The sequence below is a fragment of the Artemia sp. Qi Xiang Cuo genome, chromosome 17 (genome assembly GCF_049724085.1).
Source record: "Artemia sp. Qi Xiang Cuo chromosome 17, ASM4972408v1, whole genome shotgun sequence".
In the NCBI taxonomy this organism is placed as follows: domain Eukaryota; kingdom Metazoa; phylum Arthropoda; class Branchiopoda; order Anostraca; family Artemiidae; genus Artemia; species Artemia sp. Qi Xiang Cuo.
In genome coordinates this window covers 49,223,722-49,242,762 of record NC_142810.1, presented here as the reverse complement: position 1 = coordinate 49,242,762, position 19,041 = coordinate 49,223,722, and the positions used below count along the sequence as shown (strand labels likewise).

General features: G+C 27.7%; 1 protein-coding gene across 7 annotated transcripts in view; it reads left to right on the top strand.

Moving 5' to 3' along the window:
- Positions 1-19,041, top strand: part of LOC148942297 (pickpocket protein 28-like) — a 171,897-nt gene that overhangs the window by 28,826 nt on the left and 124,030 nt on the right. For 2 of the 7 annotated variants that reach the window (XM_089103144.1, XM_089103142.1), the window contains exon 1: positions 812-916. The exons of 2 other annotated variants lie outside the window; for them this stretch is intronic. The gene's annotated coding sequence lies outside the window, so the exon portion shown is untranslated. Of the gene's footprint in view, positions 1-797; positions 917-16,038; positions 16,103-19,041 lie in introns of those variants that run through there. 3 more of the 7 variants (XM_089103147.1, XM_089103148.1, XM_089103149.1) reach the window with 3 other exon arrangements.

Below are 19,041 nucleotides of genomic sequence, written 5' to 3'. Positions count from 1 at the left end.
ATATACATACACTGTCAAATTAGCCATCTGGTGGTATCCCAAGTTTAAATCTTTGTCATAGAGTGAGCAACACCTCACTATGCAGCAGAAACCTGTTTTTCAATAGCAACTTTGAGATTTTTATGCAGTCTTTTTTAGGCATATTTATTGGATTGTTAATAAGTACCATCAAATTTTCAGAAATTCTTAAAGAGCTAGAAACCCCTCAAAAATGACATGAGTTTTAGACTAAGATTATTATTGAATAAGATATAGGCCTATTTAGACTATCCTTAGTAGTTAAGACTAAGGATAATAGTAATATAACTCCTAAATTAGCTGCTAATGGCAAGTTTTTCTCACTATACAGCTTTTTTGCTCATATTGGAACTTGCCCCAGAAAGGATTGTTCAACAGAGAAAGAGCATAAGAGGAGGCATTGAGTGATATATTGACTTTCCTCCTAGATGAAATATGTTATAAACTGCAAACTTACACAAAAATTTTACACATCATTAGCCCTGTGCATTAATTCTAAAAACGTATTTAACTAAGCTAAATCAACTAGGCTACAGTCTAAAAGCCAAAAGCCAATTATTTACAATTTTGCCAACCAATTTTTAATAAAGATGGGACAGTCTAATGTATTTTTACACTAAAGGTGAAACCAAACTATAGGCTAAAATAAAATGAGTGATTGGGTAAATATTGAGCAGTCCACATGAATGACCTACAATTAAACTGAAAAAAGGCTACCCACGCTTCAGGTTTTCAAAGCTTTACGAGATATATTGATGATGATGAAGATGTGGGAGGGAGAGAAACTGAAGCCAGAGAATAAAAATTATTAATTCAGACAACGAAAAATGTTCAAATTTTGTTCAATAGAATGAAACTTGGTACAAGGATCTTTAAACATTTATTTCTTAAACTTCTGGTAAATTTTCTAAGTAAACTATAAAAGCATAGGATTCTGAAACATTTGAATAGTTTCTTGATTCTGTGAAATGTTGTAAAATCCTTTTGATGCTAAAAAATATCTGTATTAATTGATAGTTGAAGATTTTAGCTACAAGTAAACTTCAAAAGCATAGATTCCTAAACATTTAAATAGTTTCTTGATTCTGTGAAATGTTGTAAAATCCTGTTGATACTAAAAAATACCCGTATTAATTGATAATGGAATATTTTAGTTACATGTAAACTACAAAAGCATAGATTCTGAAACATTTGAATAGTTTCTTGATTTTGTGAAACGTTGTAAAATCCTTTTGATGTTAAAAAAAATACCTATATTAATTGATAATGGAATATTTAGTTACATGCAAGCTACAAAAGCATAGATTCTGAAACATTTGAATAGTTTCTTAATTCTGTAAAATGTTGTGAAGTACTTTTGAACCTAAACAGTATAACTGTTAATTTATAATAGAACATTTTACATAATTGAATACTAAGATAGCGTAGTTTCTAAAATATTTGAATAGTTTCTTTATTCTGTTTAATATTATGAAATCTCTATGATGTTAAAAAATACCTGTATTAATTGATAATGAAGAATATTTTAGTTACATGAAAACTACAAAAGCATAGTTTTTGAAACATTTGAATAGTTTCTTGATTCTGTAAAATGTTGTAAAATCCTTTTGATGTTAAAAAATACCTGTATTAATTGATAATGGAATATTTTAGTTAAATGTAAACTACAAAAGCATAGATTCTGAAACAATGAATAGTTTCTTGATTCTATGAAATGCTGTAAAATCCTTTTGATGCTGAAAAACATCTTTATTAATTGAAAGTTGAAGATTTTAGCTACAAGTAATCTACAAAACCAAAGATTCTTAAACATTCAAAAAGTTTCTTGATCCTGTGAAATGTTGTAAAATCCTTTTGATACTAAAAAATACCTGTATTAATTGATAAAAGAATATTTTAGTTACATGTAAACAACAAAAGCATAGATTCTGAAACATTTGAATAGTTTCTTGATTCTGTAAAATGTTGTAAAATCCTTTTAAAATCCTTATTTTAGTTACATGTATACTGTAAAAGCATAGATTGTGAAACATTTGAATAGTTTCTTGATTCTGTGAAATGTTGTAAAATCCTTTTGATGCTAAAAAATATCTGTAATAATTTATTGTGGATGATTTTAGTTACATGTAAACTGCAAAAGCATAGACTCTGAAACATTTGAATAGTTTCTTGATTCTGTGAAATGTTGTAAAATCCTTTTGATGCAAAAAAATATCTGTATTAATTGATAGTGGGATATTTTAGTTACATGTAAACTGCAAAAGCATAGATTCTGAAACATTTGAATAGTTTCTTGATTCTGTGAAATGTTGTCAAGTCCTTTTGATGTTAAAAAATACCTGTATTAATTGATAATGGAATATTTAGTTACATGTAAACTACAAAATCATAGTTTCTGAAACATTTAAATAGTTTCTTGATTCTGTGAAATGTTGTGAAATTCCTTTTGATGCTAAGAAACACCTGTATTAATTGATAATGAAAGGTTTTAGTTACATAAAAAATGTTAAAGCATAGATTCTGAAACACTTGTATAGTTTCTTGATTCTGTGAAATGTTGTTCTCCGATAGCGCCGCTTATAGAGCTGGAGATTGTGTCAACTAGGCCATTGCCGCTCTCAATCAATGAGAGAAAATTTAACATGTAGACATATAAATGTGGCCTCTTTTTTCTCGAGCTATCTGGAGATCAGATTCCTTGGGGAGCGTTTACCTTGGAGACATACGAACTAATTACCTATTATTAGACTAGACGCAGACATATAAATGAAATAAACACAGATAAAAAGGCAATAGATTTATTGACTTACATATTTAGATGCACAGCAATAGGTCACTTCAAATGACAATAATGGTGACCGAGATGAAAGAGTTTAAGACTTCTATCTCAATGGACCTACTTCAACTTTACGAATAATCTCAAAAAGCACTTCTACCACGCTATCAAACAAAGTATTTTAGCTCTGCACCATGAAGAACGGCTCACCATCTGCCCAAGAGAACCAAGAATACAAATCTTTCATTCAATTACTTATAATAAATATTTTTGATGATTAAAGCATTCCAGCTGTTTTTTGCCATTTAAACTTTCTCGGAAGTATTATGCATAGCATTGTTTTGCTACTATTTATCATAGCGAAATATGAACGACTAGAGTCATTGTTTGACTGATACTAGAATGCAATTTCTCTTTTTTTTGATTAAGAATTTAGACTCATAGAAGCGGTATTTGAACTCAATTAGGGGACGTTTAATTTCTGCTCGAATCATCTTTAGAAGGAAAGAATCTTGTATTTAAATATATCGCATTTTACTCATGGTACAAAGCATAGATTCTCAAACATTTGAATAGTTTCAAATGTTTGATTACTTGATAATGGAATATTTTAGTTATGTGTAAACTAGAAAAGCATAAATTCTGAAACATTGGAATAGTTTCTTGATTCTGTGAAATGTTGTAAAATCCTTTTGATTCTAAAAAATACCTGTATTAATTGATAATGGAATATTTTAGTTGCAAGTAAACTACAGAAGCATAGATTCTGAAACATTTGAATAGTTTCTTAATTCTGTAAAATGTTGTAAAATCCTTTTGATGCTAAAAAATACCAGTATTAATTGATAATTGAAGATTTTAGTTACAAATAAACTACAAAAAAATAGATTCTGAAACATTCGAATAGTTTCTTGATTCTGTGAAATGTTGTCAAATCCTTTTGATACTAAAAAATACCTGTATTATTTGATAATGGAATATTTCAGTTACATGTAAACTACAAAAGCATAGAATCTGAAACATTTGAATAGTTTCTTGATTCTGTGAAATGTTGCAAAATCCTTTTGATGCAAAAAAACAACGGTATTAATTGATAATGGAATATTTTAGTTACATGTAAACTACAAAAGCATAGATTCTGAAGCATTTGAATAGTTTCTTGATTCTGTGAAATGTTGCAAAAACCTTTTGATGCTAAAAAAATATATCTGTATTAATTTATAATGGAAGATTTTAGTTACGTGAAACCTGAAAAAAATAGATTCTGAAACATTTGAGTAGTTTCTTGATACTGTGAAATGTTTTAAAATCCTTTTGGTGCTAAAAATTAAATGTATTAATTTATAATGGAATATTTTAGTTACATGTAAACTGCAAAAGCATAGATTCTGAAACATTTGAATAGTTTCTTGATTTTGTGAAATGTTGTAAAATGCTTTTGATGCTAAAAAATACCTATATCAATTGATAAAGAAAGATTTTAGTTACATGCAAACTGCAAAAGCATAGGTTTTCAAACATTTGAAAAGTTTCTTGATTCTGTGAAATGTTTTAAAATCCTTGCTATGCTAAAAAGAAAATTTTAGTCACATACAAACCGCAGAAAAATGGATTCTGAAACATTTGAACAGTTTCTTGATTCTGTGAAATGTTGTAAAACCATTTTAATGCTAAAAAACCTGTATTAATTTTTAATATAAGATTTTAATTACATGCAAACTGCAAAAGCATAGATTCTGAAACATTTGAATAGTTTCTTCATTCTGTAAAATTTTGTAAAATCCTTTTGATGCTAAAAATATCTCTATATATTGATAATGGAAAATTTCCGTTACATGCATACAGCAAAAGCATAGATTCATAAACATTTGAATAGCTTCTTAATTCTGTGAAATGTTGTAAAATCCTTTTGATGCTAAAAAATACCTATATTAATTGATAATTGAAGATTTTAGTTACATATAAACTACAAAAGCATAGATTCTGAATCATTTGAATAGTTTCTTGATTCTGTGAAGTTTTGTAAAATCCTTTTGACGCTAAAAAACGTGTATTAATTGATAATTGAACATTTTAGTTACATGTAAACTACAAAGGCATAGATTCTGAAAAAATTGACTAATGAAACATTTGTTGTCTTTTTTTCATTGAGATTTTTCTCTTTGTTTGGTTTTTTGAAACATTTGGATAGTTTCTTGATTCTGTGAAATGTTGTAAAATGCTTTTGATACTAAAAAAATAATATCTGTATTAATTTATAATGGAATATTTAGTTACATGTAAACTATAAAAGCATAGATTCTGAAACATTTGAATAGTTTCTTGATTCTGTGAAATGTTGTAAAATCCTTTTGATGCTAAAAAATATCTGTATTAATTGATAATGGAATATTTTAGTTACATGTAAACTACAAAATCATAGATTATTAAAGATTTGAATAGTTTCTTGATTCTGTGAAATGTTGTAAAATCCTTTTGATGCTAAAAAATATCTGTATTAATTAATAATGGAATATTTTAGTTACATACAAGATGCAAAAGCATAGATTCTGAAACATTTGTATATCTTCTTAATTCTTTGAAATGTTTTAAAATCTTTATGATGCTAAAAAATACCTGTATCAGCTGATAAAGGAAGATTTTATTTACATATAAACTGTAACACTATTGATTCTGAACTATGCGAAAAGTTTTTTGAACCTGTGAAATGTTGTTCTCCGATAGCGCCGCTTATAGAGCTGGAGATTGTGTCAACTAGGCCATTGCCGCTCTCAATCAATGAGAGAAAATTTAACATGTAGACATATAAATGTGGCCTCTTTTTTTCTCGAGCTATCTGGAGATCAGATTCCTTGGGGAGCGTTTACCTTGGAGAAATACGAACTAATTTCCTATTATTAGACTAGACGCAGACATATAAATGGAACAAGAACAGGTAAAAAGGTAATAGATTTATTAACATAAATAATTAGGTGTACAGCAGTAGGTAACTTCAAATACCAAAAATGGTAACCGAGATGAAAGAGTATAAGACTTCTGTCTTAATGAACCTACTTTAAACTTACCAATCATCTCAGAAAGCACTTCTGCCGCACTATCAAACGCAGTATTTCAGTCCTGCACTATGAGGAACGGCTCACCATCGGCCCAAGAAAACCAAGAATATAAATCTTTCATCGAATGAATTCTTATAAATATTTTTGATGATTCAAGCGTTCAGGCTGTTTTTTGCCATTTAAACTTCCTTAGAAGTATTATGCATAGCATTTTTTCGCTACTAATTATCTTAGCGAAATTCGAACGACTAGCGTCGTTGTTTGACTAAAGCTAGAATGCAATTTCTCTTTTTGCTGATTAAGAATTTAGACTCTTGGAAGCGGTATTTGAGCTCAAGTAGGGGACGTTTAATTTCTGCCCGAATCATCTTTAGAAGGAAAGAATCTTGTATTTAAATATATCTCATTTTACTCATGGTACAAAGCATAGATTCTCAAACATTTGAATAGTTTCAAATGTTTGATTACTTGATAATGGAATATTTTAGTTATATGTAAACTAGAAAAGCATAAATTCTGAAACATTGGAATAGTTTCTTGATTCTGTGAAATGTTGTAAAATCCTTTTGATTCTAAAAAATACCTGTATTAATTGATAATGGAATATTTTAGTTGCAAGTAAACTACAGAAGCATAGATTCTGAAACATTTGAATAGTTTCTTAATTCTGTGAAATGTTGTAAAATCCTTTTGATGCTAAAAAATACCAGTATTAATTGATAATTGAAGATTTTAGTTACATATAAACTACAAAAGCATAGAATCTGAAACATTCGAATAGTTTCTTGATCCTGTGAAATGTTGTAAAGTGCTGTTGATGCTAAAAAATACCGGTATTAATTTATAGTGGAATATTTCAGTTACATATAAACTGCAAAAGCATAGAATCTGAAACTTTTGAATAGTTTCTCGATTCAGTGAAATGTTGCAAAATCTTTTTGATGCAAAAAGATAACTGTATTAATTGATAATAGAAGATTTTAGTTACATATAAAATGCAAAACGATAGATTTTGGAACATTTGTACAATGTCTTGATTTTTTTAAATGGTGTAAAAACCTTTTGATGCTAAAAAAAATCTCTATATTAATTGATAACGCAACATTTTGGTTACGTGAAACCTGAAAAAAATAGATTCTGAAACATTTGAGTAGTTTCTTGATACTGTGAAATGTTTTAAAATCCTTTTGGTGCTAAAAATTAAATGTATTAATTGATAATGGAATATTTTAGTTACATGTAAACTACAAAAGCATAGATACTGAAACGTTTGAATAGTTTCTAGATTCTGTGAAATATTGTAAAATCCTTTTGATGCTAAAAAATACCTGTATTAATTGATAACGGAAGATTTTAGTTACATGCATTCTGCAAAAGCATAGATTCTGAAACATTTGAATAGTTTCTTGATTCTGTGAAATGTTGTAAAATCCTTGCTATGCTAAAAAGAAAATTTTAGTCACATACAAACCGCAGAAAAATGGATTCTGAAACATTTGAACAGTTTCTTGATTCTGTGAAATGTTGTAAAACCATTTTAATGCTAAAAAACCTGTATTAATTTTTAGTATAAGATTTTAATTACATGCAAACTGCAAAAGCATAGATTCTGAAACATTTGAATAGTTTCTTCATTCTGTAAAATTTTGTAAAATCCTTTTGATGCTAAAAATATCTCTATATATTGATAATGGAAAATTTCCGTTACATGCATACAGCAAAAGCATAGATTCATAAACATTTGAAATAGTTTCTTGATTCTGTGAATTGTTGTAAATATTCTTTTGATGCTCAAAAAAACCTGTAATGATTGATAATGGAAGATTTTGGTCACATACAAATTGCAAAAGCTTAGATTCTGAAACATTTGACCAGTTTGTTGATTCTGTGAAGTGTTTTAAAATCCTTTTGATGCTAAAAAACGTGTATTAATTGATAATTGAACATTTTAGTTACATGCAAACTACAAAGGCATAGATTCTGAAAAAATTGACGAATGAAACATTTGTTGTCTTTTTTTCATTGAGATTTTTCTCTTTGTTTGGTTTTTTGAAACATTTGAATAGTTTCTTGATTCTGTGAAACGTTGTAAAATTCTTTTGATGTTAAAAAATACCTATATTAATTTATAATTGCAGATTTTAGTTACATATAAACTGTAAAAGAATAGATTCTGAAACATTAGGATAGTTTCTTGATCCTGTGAAATGTTGTAAAATGCTGTTGATGCTAAAAAAAAACGGTATTAATTTATAGTGGAAGATTTTAGTTGCATGCAAACTGCAAAAGCATAGATTCTGAAACATTTGAATAGTTTCTTGATTTTGTGAAATGTTGTAAAATCCTTTTGATACTAAAAATACCTTTAAAAACTAATATTGGAAGATTTTAGTTACGTGCAAACTACAAAAGAATAGAATCTGAAATATTTGAATAGTTTCTTGATTCTGAGAAATGTTTTAAAATCATTTTGATACTAAAAAAAACTGTATTAATTGTTAATTGAATATTTTCATTATATGCAAACTGCAAAAGCACAGAAATTTTGTGCTTTTGCAAATGTGCTCGTAAAATGTTGTAAAATCCTTTTGATGCTAAAAAATACCAGTATTAATTGATAACGGAAGATTTTAGTTACATGCACACTGCAAAAGCATAAATTCTGAAACGTTTGAATAGTTTCTTGATTCTGTGAAATGTTGTAAAATCCTGTTGATGCAAAAAGATAACTGTATTAATTGATAATGGAATATTTTAGTTACATGTAAACTACAAAAGCATAGATTCTGAAACATTTGAATAGTTTCTTGATTTTGTGAAATGTTGTAAAATCCTTTTGATGTTAAAAAAAATACCTATATTAATTGATAATGGAAGATTTTAGTTACATGTAAACTACAAAAGCATAGATTCTGGAACATTTTAATAGTTTCTATATTCTGTGAAATGTTGTAAAATCCTGTTGATGCAAAAAAAATAACTGTATTAATTGATAATGGAATATTTTAGTTACATGTAAACTACAAAAGCATAGATTCTGAAACATTTGAACAGTGTCTTGATTCTGTGAAATGGTGTAAAATCCTTTGATGAAATTCTTTTGATGCTATAATTCAAATGCATATATATTTTGAAATCCTTTTGATGCTATAATTAAAATGCAAAATATTCCGTGAATTGTTATAAAATCCTTTTGATGCTAAAAATTACCCGTATTAATTGATAATTGGAGATTTTAGTTACTTGCAAACTAAAAAGCATAGATTCTGAAACCTTCGAATAGTTTCCTGATTCTTTGAAATGTTTTAAAATCCTTTTGATGCTAAAAGATATCTGTATTAATTGATACCAGAAGATTTTACTTACATGGAAACTGCAAAGGCATAGATTCTGAAACATTTGAATGGTTTCTTGGTTCTGTGAAATGTTGTAAAATCCTTAAGATGCTAAAAAAAAATCTGTATTAATTGATATTGGTAGATTTTATACAAAACCATAGATTCAGAAAATATTTTAATAGTTTCTTGATTCTGTGAAATGTTATAAAATATTTTTTATGCTAAAATTACCAGTATTTGATGATAATGGAAGATTCTAGTTATATGCAAACTGCAAAAGCATAGATTCTGAAACACTTTAATAGTTTCGTGATTCTGTGTTATGTTGTGAAATCTTTTTGAAGCTAAAAATATCTATATTAATTGATACTGGAATATTTTAGTTATATACATATTGCAAAAGCTTAGATTCTGAAACATTTGAATAGTTTCTTGATTCTGTGAATTGTTGTAAATATCCCTTTGCTGCTCAAAAAAACCTGTAATGATTGATAATGGAAGATTTTGGTCACATACAAATTCGAAAACCATAGATTCTGAATCATTTGACTAGTTTGTTGATTCTGTGAAATATTGTAAATGCTTTTGATGCTAAAAAAACCTGTAATAATTTATAATGGATGATTTTATTTACATACAAACTGCAAAATAAGAGATTCTAAAACATTTGAATAGTTTCTTGATTCTGTGAAATGTTATAAGATCTTTAGATGCCAAAAATACCTGTATTAATTGATAAAGAAGATTTTAATTACGTGCAAACTGCAAAAGCATAGATTCTGAAACATTTGAATAGCTTCTTAATTCTGTGAAATGTTGTAAAATCCTTTTGATGCTAAAAAATACCTATATTAATTGATAATTGAAGATTTTAGTTACATACAAACTGCAAAAGCTTAGATTCTGAAACATTTGAACAGTTTCTTGATTCTGTGAAGTGTTTTAAAATCCTTTTGATGCTAAAAAATACGTGTATTAATTGATAATTGAACATTTTAGTTACATGCAAACTACAAAGGCATAGATTCTGAAAAAATTGACGAATGAAACATTTGTTGTCTTTTTTTCATTGAGATTTTTCTCTTTGTTTGGTTTTTTGAAACAGTTGAATAGTTTCTTGGTTCTGTGAAATGTTGTAAAATCCTTTTGATGCTAAAAAACCAGTATTACCAGCATTAATTAATAATGGAATATTTAGTTACATGTAAACTACAAAAGCATAGATTCTGAAACATTTTTACAGCTTCTTAATTCTGTGAAATGTTGTAAATATTTCTTTGCTGCTCAAAAAAACCTGTATTGATTGATAATGGAAGATTTTGGTCACATACAAATTGCAAAAGCATAGATTCTGAATCATTTGAATAGTTTCTTGATTCTGTGAAGTGTTTTAAAATCCTTTTGATGCTAAAAAATACGTGTATTAATTGATAATTGAACATTTTAGTTACATGCAAACTACAAAGGCATAGATTCTGAAAAAATTGACGAATGAAACATTTGTTGTCTTTTTTTCATTGAGATTTTTCTCTTTGTTTGGTTTTTTGAAACATTTGAATGGTTTCTTGATTCTGTGAAATGTTGTAAAATCCTTTTGATGCTAAAAAATATCTGTATTAATTGATAGAGGAAGATTTTATTTACATATAAACTGTAAAGGCAAAGATTCTGAAACACTTAAATAGCTTCATGATCCTATAAAACATTATAAAATGTTGTTGATGTTAAAAAATATCTCTATAAATCGATGTTGGAATATTTAGTTATATGCAAACAGCAAAAGCATAGATTCTGAAATATTTGAATAGTTTCTTAATTCTGTGAAATGTTGTAAAATCCTTTTGATGCAAAAAACAGTACCTGTATCAATTGATAAAGAAAGATTTTAGTTACATGAAAACTGCTAAAGTACAGATTCTGAAACATTTGAATAGTTTCTTGATTCTGTGAAATGTTGTTCTCCGATAGCGCCGCTTATAGAGCTGGAGATTGTGTCAACTAGGCCATTGCCGCTCTCAATCAATGAGAGAAAATTTAACATGTAGACATATAAATGTGGCCTCTTTTTTCTCGAGCTATCTGGAGATCAGATTCCTAGGGGAGCGTTTACCTTGGAGACATACGAACTAATTACCTATTATTAGACTAGACGCAGACATATAAATGAAATAAACACAGATAAAAAGGCAATAGCTTTATTGACTTACACATTTAGATGCACAGCAATAGGTCACTTCAAATGACAATAATGGTGACCGAGATGAAAGAGTATAAGACTTCTATCTTAATGGACCTGCTTCAACTTTACGAATAATATCAGAAAGCACGTCTACCACGAAGTCAAGAAAATTATTTTATTTCAGCACTGTGAAAACTTGCTCCCCCTCTGCCCACGAGAACCAAAAGTACAAATATTTTATTCAAGGACGTATTATAAATATGTGTGTTGATTAAGGTATTACAGCGGTTTTTTGCCTTTTACAATTTATGGTAAGGTTTATTAAATGCCCGGTTTTGCTTATATGCCACAGAGCAATATATTACCAACTAGCTCCATATGTTGAATATTGATAAAATTAACATTTTCTTTTGTTAGATTAAAAATTAATACTATTAGAAGTAGTATTTTAAATCAATTAAGAAAAGTTTAATTTCTGCCCAAATCATCTTTAGAAGGACGTAATCCTGTATTTTAAATATATCGCATTTTAATCATGGTACAAAGCATAGATTCTCAAACATTTGAATAGTTTCAAATGTTTGATTACTTGATAATGGAATATTTTAGTTATATGTAAACTAGAAAAGCATAAATTCTGAAACATTGGAATAGTTTCTTGATTCTGTAAAATGTTGTAAAATCCTTTTGATTCTAAAAAATACCTGTATTAATTGATAATGGAATATTTTAGTTACATGTAAACTACAAAAGCATAGATTCTGAAACATTTGAATAGTTTCTTAATTCTTTAAAATGTTGTAAAATCCTTTTGATGCTAAAAAATACCAGTATTAATTGATAATTGAAGATTTTAGTTACAAATAAACTACAAAAGCATAGATTCTGAAACATTCGAATAGTTTCTTCATTCTGTGAAATGTTGTAAAATCCTTTTGATACTAAAAAATACCTGTATTAATTGATAATGGAAGATTTTAGTTACATGCAAACTTCAAAAGCATAGATTCTGAAACATTTGATTAGTTTCTTGATTCTGTGAAATGTTGTAAAATCCTGTTGATGCAAAAAGATAACGGTATTAATTGATAATGGAATATTTTAGTTACATGTAAACTACAAAACGATAGATTCTGAAACATTTGAATAGTTTCTTGATTTTGTGAAATGTTGTAAAATCCTTTTGATGTTAAAAAAAATACCTATATTAATTGATAATGGAAGATTTTAGTTACGTGAAACCTGAAAAAAATAGATTCTGAAACATTTGAGTAGTTTCTTGATACTGTGAAATGTTTTAAAATCCTTTTGGTGCTAATTATTAAATGTATTAATTGATAATGGAATATTTTAGTTACATGTAAACTACAAAAGCATAGATACTGAAACGTTTGAATAGTTTCTCGATTCTGTGAAATATTCTAAAATCCTTTTGATGCTAAAAAATACTTGTATTAATTGATAAAGGAAGATTTTAGTTACATACAAACTACAAAAGCATAGGTTTTCAAACATTTGAAAAGTTTCTTGATTCTGTGAAATGTTTTAAAATCCTTGCTATGCTAAAAAGAAAATTTTAGTCACATACAAACCGCAGAAAAATGGATTCTGAAACATTTGAACAGTTTCTTGATTCTGTGAAATGTTGTAAAACCATTTTAATGCTAAAAAACCTGTATTAATTTTTAATATAAGATTTTAATTACATGCAAACTGCAAAAGCATAGATTCTGAAAAATTTGAATAGTTTCTTCATTCTGTAAAATTTTGTAAAATCCTTTTGATGCTAAAAATATCTCTATATATTGATAATGGAAAATTTCCGTTACATGCATACAGCAAAAGCATAGATTCATAAAAATTTGAAATAGCTTCTTGATTCTGTGAAATGTTGTAAAATGCTTTTGATGCTAAAAAATAAATATATTAATTGATAATTGAAGATTTTAGTTATATATAAACTACAAAAGCATAGATTCTGAATCATTTGAATAGTTTCTTGATTCTGTGAAGTTTTGTAAAATCCTTTTTACGCTAAAAAATAACTGTATTAATTGATAATGGAATATTTTAGTTACATGTAAACTACAAAGGCATAGATTCTGAAAAAATTGACGAATGAAACATTTGTTGTCTTTTTTTCATTGAGATTTTTATCTTTGTTTTGTTTTTTGAAACATTTGAATAGTTTCTTGATTCTGTGAAATGTTGTAAAATTCTTTTGATGTTAAAAAATACCTATATTAATTGATAATTGCAGATTTTAGTTACATGTAAACTATAAAAGCATAGATTCGGAACCATTTGAATAGTTTTTTGATTCTGTGAAATTTTGTAAAATCCTTTTGATGCTAAAAAAAACTGTATTAATCGATAATGGAATATTTTAGTTACATGTAAACTACAAAGGCATGGATTATGAAACATTTGAATAGTTTTTTGATTCTGTGAAATGTTGTAAAATCCTTTTGATGCTAAAAATACCTTTAAAAACTAATAATGGAAGATTTTAGTTACGTGCAAACTACAAAAGAATAGAATCTGAAATATTTGAATAGTTTCTTGATTCTGAGAAATGTTTTAAAATCATTTTGATACTAAAAAAAACTGTATTAATTGTTAATTGAATATTTTCATTATATGCAAACTGCAAAAGCACAGAAATTTTGTGCTTTTGCAAATGTGCTCGTGAAATATTTTAAAACGTTATTGGTGCTAAAAAATACCTGAATTAATGGATAATGGAAGAATTTTTTCATGGATAAATTATACAAGCGAAGTCTGTGAACAACTTGAATAGCTTCTTAATTCTGTGAAATGTTGTGAAATGCTGTCGGTGCTAAAAATACCTGTATCAATTCATAGTGGAATATTTTAGTTGCATGCATACAGCAAAACCATGTATTCTGAAACATTTGAATAGTTTCTTGATTCTGTAAAATGTTGTAAAATCCTTTTGATGCTAAAAAATAACTATATTAATTGATAATGGAAGATTTTAGTTAAATGTAAACTACAAAAGCATAGATTCTGGAACATTTTAATAATTTCTATATTCTGTGAAATGTTGTAAAATCCTGTTGATGCAAAAAAATAACTGTATTAATTGATAATGGAATATTTTAGTTACATGTAAACTACAAAAGCATAGATTCTGAAACATTTGAATAGTTTTTGATTTTGTGAAATGTTGTAAAATCCTTTGATGAAATTCTTTTGATGCTATAATTCAAATGCATATATATTTTGAAATCCTTTTGATGCTATAATTAAAATGCAAAATATTCCGTGAATTGTTATAAAATCCTTTTGATGCTAAAAATTACCCGTATTAATTGATAATTGGAGATTTTAGTTACTTGCAAACTAAAAAGCATAGATTCCGAAACGTTTGAATAGTTTCTTGATTCTGTGAAATGTTGTAATATCCTTTTGATGCTAAAAAATATCTGTATTAATAGATACCAGAAGATTTTAGTTACATGCAAACTGCAAAGGCATAGATTCTTAAACATTTGAATAGCTTCTTGATTCTGTGAAATTTTGTAAGATCATTAAGATGCTAAAAAAAAATCTGTATTAATTGATATTGGTAGATTTTATACAAAACCATAGATTCAGAAAATATTTTAATAGTTTCTTGATTCTGTGAAATGTTATAAAATATTTTTTATGCTAAAATTACCAGTATTTGATGATAATGGAAGATTCTAGTTATATGCAAACTGCAAAAGCATAGATTCTGAAACACTTTAATAGTTTCGTGATTCTGTGTTATGTTGTGAAATCTTTTTGAAGCTAAAAATATCTATATTAATTGATACTGGAATATTTTAGTTATATACATATTGCAAAAGCTTAGATTCTGAAACATTTGAATAGTTTCTTGATCCTGTGAAATGTTGTAAAATCCTTTTAATGCTAAAAAATATATGAATTAATTTATAATGGAAGATTTTAGTTACATGCAAACTCTAAAAGCATAGATTCTGAAACATTTGAATAGTTTCTTGAATCTATGGAATGTTATAAATGCTTTTGATGCTAAAAAAATACCTGTATTAATTTATAATGGAAGATTTTATTTACATACAAACTGCAAAATAATAGATTCTGAAACATTTGAATAGTTTCTTGATTCTGTGAAATGTTATAAGATCTTTAGATGCCAAAAATACCTGTATTAATTGATAAAGAAGATTTTAATTACGTGCAAACTGCAAAAGCATAGATTCTGAAACATTTGAATAGCTTCTTAATTCTGTGAAATGTTGTAAAATCTTTAAGATACTGAAAAAATTATCTGTATTAATTGATAATGGTAGATTTTATTTAAAAGCATAGATTCTGAAACATTTGATAGTTTCTTGATTCTGTGAAATGTTGTAAAATCTTTAAGATACTGAAAAAATTATCTGTATTAATTTATAATGGTAGATTTTATTTAAAAGCATAGATTCTGAAACATTTGAATAGTTTCTTGATTCTGTGAAATGTTGTAAAATCCTTTTTATGCTAAAAATAAATGTATTAATTCATTTTGAAAGATTTTAGTTACATGCAAACTGCAAAAGCACAAATTCTGAAACATTTGAATAGTTTCTTGATTCTGTGAAATGTTGTAAAATCCCTTTGATGCTAAGTAGCATCTGTATTAATTAATAACTGAAGATTTTATTTACGTGCAAACTGCAAAAGCATAGCTTCTGAGACGGCTGAATAGTTTTTTGATTAGGTAAAATTTTGTAAAATTTTTTTATGGTAAAAACAAAATACCTGTGTAGTTGAATTTGTTCTATGCAAAAGTACTTCTTTGTACTAATTTTTGACACTCAGTCATCAATTAAAAGAATTATGAATCTGCTAGTAGTATCTATGTCTCTGAAAATCCCCTTTCTAACATCTCCGACTTTTTAATAGAGGTTCTAAAGGTTTGACGTGCTAGCTTACCCTAAAACTAATGATCACATAACAAAGTAATGCATAAAATATTTTTAATAGAATATTAATATAAAAATATCTTACACACATTATTATACATTATTAATATCATTGAACCAATTTGGACATTTTGAATCTGTTCCATAAAATAATCCGTCATGTTCTCTCTTGATACTGTAGCAACTCTCTTTTCTTAGTTCATAACCTTTAGAATAATCATTATTCCATTTTGAGTCATACACAATTTTTACTAGGGTGTCACCAACAGGTTCAATATGCGCTTCATCTTTGGTATTATTAGGTTCATTGAGTATATGATCAATAGTAGGAATAATGTTTACTTGCACTTTATTTTCCATCAATTTATCTTTATATGCATCAGTGATATTGTCTGCTAATAGCCTTTTTATTTTGCTAGTGATTTCACTGTCTATTCTCACATTTTGATTACACAGGTAACAGTTCTGGCACGTAGACAATATATGATTTATGACAATAGTACAGCAGTTGGCCTTTCTTTTCCACTTTGCTTTCTATCGAATATTAATACCAGAACGATGGCGATAGGATCTATCAAAAGGTAGCGTGTTATCTGAATCATTAGCCAGAAGATGCACATCTTCATTAACTATTAGTTTTATGTTAGCATTTTCTTTTAGCATTATCATCTCTGGAGCTCTCACCCTCGAATATCTGCTGAGTAATGTGGAATGGTTTCGGTAGTCCAAAGAAATTTAGCTCCTCGCTGTCATGACAACGCACGCATACATTTCCAATAAGATCACCATTAATGTTTGTTTCGTAGTTCAAATATCGGTCTTTGTCAGCATTCAACGCAACGATGGTTTTATTGTGTTTACATATTTTCTTTGAATAGTTTTTCAACATGATGCAGGTCTTTATCCTTCCAATGTGTGGAAATTACGGATTTATTACATACATTAAACTAAGTAGTGTCGATAACCTGCCATAGAGTACCACTGGGACATCCGCGTAGTGTTTATGAGCAATCAGAAAGTATCATTGATACAGCCGCATAAATGAAAGAAAAATAATAAGAAAAAAAAGCTGAATAATTTTCCAAGTCCAAAAAATTCCATGTCGAAAAAAGGAAAGGAAAAGTGCTACTTCAAACACTATTTTTCTAATAGTAAAAGTCACGACTAACATATCTATATCATTCTCATTTTGTATTTCGAAAATATTAAATGTGACTTTTTTGTTTGAAGCAAATTTCATGTTATTCTTATAACCAGCCATAGAGTACCCCTGGGACAGTCGCGTAGTATCTATGAGCAAGCATACAGTAGGATTGATGTAGCTGCATAAATAAAAATCATACAAATAAAAAAGAAGTTGGATTATTTCCCAAGTCCAAAAAAAATTCCGTCCAAAAAAGTGCTACTACAAACACTATTTTTCTAATAGTAAAAGTCACGAAAAGTATATCTATATCATAATTATTTTGTAGCTCGAAAATTTTAAATGTGATTTTTTTTTAAGTATATGTCATGTCATTCTAAGACATGTAAAAAAAGTTGAAAAAATTTCTGTTAAAAAAAAAATTAAAATAAAAGTTCAAAAAAGTAAAAAAAAATTTAACTTAAAATTTCCTTTTTTTTAACGGGGAAGGGGCCAAAAGTTGGGGGAGGGGGCTCGGAGGTTGGGGCATGGACGACTAATGGCTACCGTATCATTGTCTAAAATGTATACAGCTTTAATAATATCGAATTTTTGTATTTTACCGATACTACACAATATTTTATATTGCCCACACTCCTCATTTGGTACTGGTGTATTATACCGACCATACTTATACATTTAAAATTCCCACGTTAAATATATTCGGAAATCTAAATAATTATTCTCAAAACATCCTTCCAAAATAAAAAAAATATGTATCTCTTAATGGACTCACTATTCCCTCAGATTTATCCCTTAGTTGATAATGTTGATAAGTAATTAATATTTCAAGCCTTTCTCTCTTTAAATAATTATTCTTTGTGATATCCTTGTGCACGCAATAACTATGTGACATATCCCTGCAAGAATCCTGTAACAAATTCCTGAAGAACAATTTGATGTTTGCCCGGCGCCACAGACTATATTTAGATCTAGTTCTTTTGTATGAGTATCTGTAATCTGTCAATTGAATTTTAACGGATTTTTCTCTAAAGTAGGTCAAATTCCTATCATCATAGTCTATTTTTAGATCTAGTTTCGCGTGGATAGATGCATTACTACTACTTGTCATCACCATATTGCAGTTTAATATGATTCTAGATTATATAGAATAGTTTGTCCGCATTTATACACAAAGAATTTGCTAAATGTATGAATTAGATTAAAGTTCTTAAGAAACTGTTTATGTTTTCAATAAAGCTCGGTCTCTCCCTATTAGTTGGGTTAAGCATGGTAAAGACATCATAATACATACAGACAGAAAAAAACATCTTGAATTTATTCAAGATCTTATTTTAGATTAAAGATCTTAAAGTTTTTCTGCACTATACCTGCTAGGTCTAGTCACCTTGTATTCATAAGATGGGTCAGAAAATACGACAGATTTAAAACAGTTTACAAATAATATCAAAGGTATAGAGGAAAAAAGAAAGAAATTACATACCCAAACTAGCCTTGAAGCTGCATCGGCTTGCGATGAAATGGCTTCTTCTGTTACTTCTAGAGCCCTAAGGGTTTGTTCTGCTCTTATTATTTTCTCTTGTAGGCTTT